The sequence below is a fragment of the Ixodes scapularis genome, unplaced genomic scaffold (genome assembly GCF_016920785.2).
Source record: "Ixodes scapularis isolate PalLabHiFi unplaced genomic scaffold, ASM1692078v2 PGA_scaffold7__128_contigs__length_106722199, whole genome shotgun sequence".
In the NCBI taxonomy this organism is placed as follows: domain Eukaryota; kingdom Metazoa; phylum Arthropoda; class Arachnida; order Ixodida; family Ixodidae; genus Ixodes; species Ixodes scapularis.
The window spans coordinates 85,464,838-85,470,964 of NW_024609882.1; positions in this window are offsets into that span (position 1 = coordinate 85,464,838).

A 6,127-nucleotide genomic window follows, 5' to 3' on the forward strand; every position below is an offset into this window, starting at 1 on the left:
GAAAATATGGTCGAGATATCGCTATACGGATGATATTTTGGTGTTTGTAGCATCCCGTTGCACGCTTTTGCCGCCGTGTTTTGTGGAATCCAGATTTCGGTTCAGCATCCCTTTAAAATGCAAATACAGCGAGGAAGAATTGTACGAGTGTTCCGCAAGTAATTGGGGCCGCTAAAACAATGATTGACACCTCACTTCCTCCCATGCAAGGCATCAATAATCGTTCGAGCCAAAGGGAAGACACCATAAAGGAAAAGGAAAAGTTGAAAACTTTTCTCGGAAAGTGCACTACTTTTCGCTCAAGCACATATTTTAACGGTTGCTTTTACCTAGGAAAATATACGCGAGTAACTTGGGGTTCCTTAATTTCATGACAGGACAAAATTGTTTCCGTCTATGGCAGAGTGCTTGCTCAGCTCACCATGGGACAGAAGTGGTTCGTGTACCTCAGTCCTATTTATTATCGAGCGGTAACACATCATATCCGCTGAAAGTATTTAATAAATCATAGTGGCAAAAGCAGGTGGCACGTCTTCGTCTGCTTCCAGCCAGCATCTAATGATGTCGGTGGCGCCATCCTGCGGTACGTTATGCAAGCACGGTCGTCGTTCGCCCGGTAGGCTTACTGCGAAACGAACGAACCACTGGTCTCTATGACAATTGCCAGATCATGCATTCCCGCTTGCTCGCTGCAGCGCGAGTGCGGCCACCGAACAACCATCTTGCACATGGAAAAATTGTTTTTGGAACGTGGCGGAGGCTGGCGGCAGCGAGCTGAAGACGTTTTCTGCTTGTTGGTCGTCATTTGCCAAAGAAGTTCTTTAAAACCCTGTGTAAGTTCGGCGCTCTATCCTGTCTCCCTTATCTCTCCTTCCTGTCGTATTTGCGCTGTTAATTCAACAATATGATCAACCAACTAGCCCACCAGATGATCGTGATTCAGTTTATTTCTTCTTCAATGGGCCCTTTTCCGTGTGTTTCTCCGATAGACTATGTTTCTTTTTATATCAACCTGATCGCCATCTCAACATGCAAGGCAAGATTCTATTCTGTCGCTATCAGATACGGTGCAGTTCCACCGGGCCTACAAGGTGTGTTCGGCTCAGCAAGACCATCCCAAAATCATGCCAGGAAGGTCTGCAAGATCGTCCGCGCTGAGCTGCGGAGGCAAGTACGGTTTTACCGAACGTGCCTCTGGGTGCTTGCTGGCGGTGGGGATCCTGGCGGTGGCCAAGGGCGACGACACATGTCCTTCCTGGATGCAGCAAGTAGGGCGACGGAATTTTTGTGGTCGTCTTATGTACCACTCATAAAAGGCCTCCGAGTACAAAACACCAAACGGAAAGGAGAAAGAGTGACCTTGGTGGGAGGCACCATTCTACACGTAGAATTAAGCAAGATACTTGAAAAAGGACCGAAGTTTTGCACAGCCCCAAAACGCGAGAGAGTTCAGCTGTTGTCTAACATCCATGACATAGCTAATAAGGCTCACGAAAGTGAAAGAACCCGATGTATTGAGGACAGTGTCGACGTGCTCTTACTATCTATGCCAGATAGCAATCGAAAGAAGATGAACATGTCTCGTTTAGTTGAATACTTCATCGCAAACGACTTAAACCTGTTGGTGTCTGATAAGGAAGGGGGCTTTGTGATTATATAGAGGACAAACTACCTGGAAAAGGCAGGAGTAGCCATAGACAAGAACTTTAACCATCTAGAAGTCAAAACCAAAAAGGTGAAGGCCATGGCGCTCCAACTGTGCACCAGGCTTGAGTTGATGCAAATGAAGAAGCTGATATCGACTACCAAAAAATATCATTTAGACATGTTTTTCACAGCGAAAACCCACAAGGACGGGTGTCTTTTTCGGATCGTTGTCACTGAAAAGGGCTCATGGCAAGGGTTCATGTCACGCTTCTTACTTCGTCACCTTTCTAACCTCGTACTGAATGATCCATTTCTGATACCGAACTCCGAGGAGGTTATACAGTACCTTCAGCAGGATACATCGACAGTCAGGTACGGATTTGCGCTCGATGTTGCAGACCTGTTTTATTCGATCCCGCATTCAAAATTATTTGCAGCCATCAAAGAGTCTATTGAGGCAAAGGAAACCACGTCTTTTCAAAACGACTGTGGAATTTCGGAAGAATCATTTCTAGAACTTTTGCAATTCTACCTTTCTGCCACGGTCGTTGCGTTTGAGGGCAAGACTTACCTGCAAAAAAAAGGAATTTGTATAGGGTCGTGCGTGGCTCCGGTCCTCTGCGATATTGTTCTATCGCAGTGTGATCGGGCAATTGCTAATGCCCTCCCCATCGGCCAAGTTTCCCGTATTTTTAGGTACGTGGACGACTACCTTGTTCTCCTCACACAACGTCCGACAGACAACGAATTACAAATATTTGACACCATACAATCCACCTTCTTTGAAAAAGGACAAGGGCTTAAGTTCACACAAGAGTTACCTGTTAACACCGTCCTTCAATTCTTGGATCTACGACTGTCTTTCTTTGAACATCATACTTGTTGGAAGTACTCCCCAAGGTCCAAGAAAGGCCTCCTCTTATACGATTCGGCACATTCGAAGATTATTAAGAGAGGAATTGTAAAAAACTCCCTAAATGCGGCGCTAAAGAAATCCTGTGTACACTCAGCGGGGGAAAGCTTTCATGATCAAGTGCAGCGTCTTCAAGATTCTGGCTACCCGAGTTCCATCTTGTATGACGTCGCCGAGTCTATTATCACCAAACGGGGACGACAGACGATACAAAGGGACACAAATATCCGACCGGCTGTGCTTCCATACATTCACGGCATTTCCCACAACCTTAAGAAGAATGCATCGAAGTATAACGTCAAAGTCGTGTTGTCTGCACCGGACAAACTAAAGAAGTTGTGTCCGAAAATTAACAACAAGCAGGAGCAGCAAGATGGGTGCGGAGTTCAACATCAACAAAGATACGTCGAATGCCAATGCGCGGTCGTTTACGAAATACCGTTTACTTGTGGGAAAGTGTATGTGGGTCAGACAGGAAGGTGTGTCAACGATCGTCTAAGAGAACATGCCGTGTCACTAAAGTCGTCGCCATCAGGCCACTTTGCCATACATGTCAGGGACTGCCAGTGCTCCGCCTTGTTCAGGAAAACGAAAATCCTGAAACGTTTAGGGGAACGACAAACTCGCGAGCTCTACGAGGCACAGGTTATTCTGTCCTGTGGGGATGCCTGCGCAAGCGCGCCGTCCGTGGCCTTGTCACAAAAAGAACTTTACTTTTTAAGTCGCGATCTTTAACGGTCCTTAGATTCATTGAATATTTTAAACGTAAACCTCCTCTTTCTTTTTTCTACCGGAATTTCTATTCACGTCGTCCCAGGACTCAATCGATTTCAACAAGTCATTTAAGCGACCAGCTTAAAGCTTGGTATTCTTAGCAATTCATTTTCAGGCAACTCAAGCTATAGCATATGTTTTTGCGGGTTTTCATTATGCATGTTTTAAAAGCATTCTTCGGTTCTTCTTCCTCTTTCTCTTTTTATTAAACGTCAGTTGTTAGTTCGGCGCTCTATCCTGTCTCCCCTATCTCTCCTTCCTGTCGAATTTGCGCTGTTAATTCAACAATATGATCAACCAACTAGCCCACCAGATGATCGTGATAAAGTAAAGATGACATGCTCTCTTAGATTTCAGCACGCGAGAGCGCCCATTATAATTATTCAACGAGTGCGGTTCAGTGTTTTTGATTTCTTCCGTTCTTCTTACGGCGCCGGAAAGCGAAAAGGTACGAACAGGAAGTGTTCGGAAGAAACCAGAGCAAACCAAACTCCCATGGCAATGAGTCCTTGTCCTGCACACGTCAATCGAGTCGAGTCTGATGCGAGGAAGCGTTGACCTCGTGCGACTGAGTGGGGAAAGCGGAAGCAACAAGGTTGTGCGTGTTTTCTGACACAACACGCGCTATCACGTTAAGTTACGCGTCTTTCATTCCTTCTGCACTTCGATTATCTCTAAAAGGCGCATGCGAAAATGATCTACTTACCTTTTAAGTGCGGTTGAATGGTGGCAGGTGATAGCGGCAACAGCGAAGTCATGGAAGAGCTGTCGTCCGGACCGCCTGTGGTGGTTGCCGCGCGAGCGAGCGCACGCAGCGGTGTCGACGGTGCGGCCAGTAAACATCACGTGACGGACGTCTTCGTCCGCGAGCTGAGTGCATCGGCTTTCGTGTCCCTCCGCCGCTCCGATGGCGAAATGCCGCCAGAGCAAAGAGATCTCGCCTCGACGGCGTTTTGCTGCGCGCCTCTCAACGCCTTCTTCTCTTCTTTTTTTTTTTTTTTTTTTTTGCAGCGTGTGTGTTTTGCGGGCTGGGCTCCGTCACTCCTAAGCTGAAAGTGTAGAGGAAGCTAAGGGGTACCCGGTGAACTAATCGCACGTCTGTCCTTAATCACGTGATCACGCTCCCTCCTGTAACCACGCGCAGAGAGCGGGGCAGATGGAAACTGGTTCGGTAGGCGCTTAGCTCGCCCGGCACTATCATCTTAGGAATGAAGGGAGTTCCCCCTCAAGGACGCCGAGTCCGCTTACGAAAAGATTTGGAGATATTGGGGATGGTGTAGGGCAGTGTGGGGAAAACGGGAGGGGAACTGTTCTCTCATCACCCTCTCTCGCCCTTTCCCAGGGAAAGATAGAGGTCTTGCACCAGGCTGAGCGACCTTGTAAGCATTCCTTTTCCAGGCCGTCGGTGTGTGCGCCTTTCCCCCCGTGCGGACGAAGGGAGCGTCGAATTCTTTCGTTTTTCTCTGCTGGTATTTGCTTGCCGGATATCCAAAAAATCAATGTGGTAGAGATTGCTGAAACATGACAGCTCTAGCAAGAAGACAAAAGGAGTCTGGCAGACACGACGCTCCGAACTCAGCCTGAAGCTTAATGTCAACATTAAAAAGAGAACGATAAATCAAATGTCTCCCAACGAATAAAAAAGAGGCAATATGATATTCAAGAAAATCGTCAGCCATTTTCGCGTTGCATTGGAGCACCAGCAAAGCTCAAAAATAAACAAAACAGCAAAGCATGCGCACAAGAAAAAAAAAACATGCACGCAAACATGTGGATTGCTCCAGATCGGTAGTCTAAAATACCAACCACATGGGGGCGATCGTACGGGTGCAGCATTGCAGCCTCACGTGCAGAATCCCTGTGCGAGCTTCAACCAACATTGTTCCATGTCTTAAGCTAATACGTTGAGGGTCTACAAATGACGGCATGATTACGTTACACTGGCTCGCGTGCACACTTGCTGTCTCTTAATTAAAAGCAGTATGCTCCGCCGTCACTGTGAGGACCCGGCCATATGATCTGGGGATACGCGTCATGGGCTTCTTATGAAGCTAGCCTTTTAAAGGCGGAGCTAAAGGGTGAGGTGTCAGTCGTGGTGCATTTGGCACGGGCTTTTGACATTGGGTGCTTTCGTGCACCACCAGATCGTTCACAGGGCATGAACCGGGCAAGTAGGTACCGAAAACAGAGGGTAAAATTTTCGAGGCATTCAAAATCAGTGTAAAGAGGGATGACCGTTGCATCAGTGCGTCGTCACTCGTTTCATCAAATAAGAAAATCAGATTCATTTGGGGTGAGGTATAATAATGTGTGTATATATGTTCGTGTTTTCCAAATAAAATTCAGTAGCCAGTAGCGCTCCGAGGGGGCACACGTAGTTCTTTGTGCTTGGTTTTTTTTTTTTTTTTTTGCGTTTTGCAGTTAACATTTTTTCGGGCTAAACTCTAAATCAAAAACAACGTTATCGTCTGCTATAAGTGCCTTGGTGCCATGTTGGAGGCATTCGGCGTGCTATTGTGGCAGCAGTAGTGCCGTAAAGTCATAGAGCCGTTCTTGTATAACCACGTTTCAGAATATGTTCTTGTCCTGTCAATCGCAACGGGGTTCTTCACTGGACACGAAATGGAGTCCATAAACCCGTAGTTAGAGTACGAAGCTTTTCTCTCGAGGTCATAGAGTCAACATAATAATCTGGAGCGAAAGGTCCCATGCATTTGGCCGCGACGGAACGACGAGGCATTGACGCGGACATCGGCAGCCCCATTTGGCGGTCCCGATGAGCCCATATCGAGA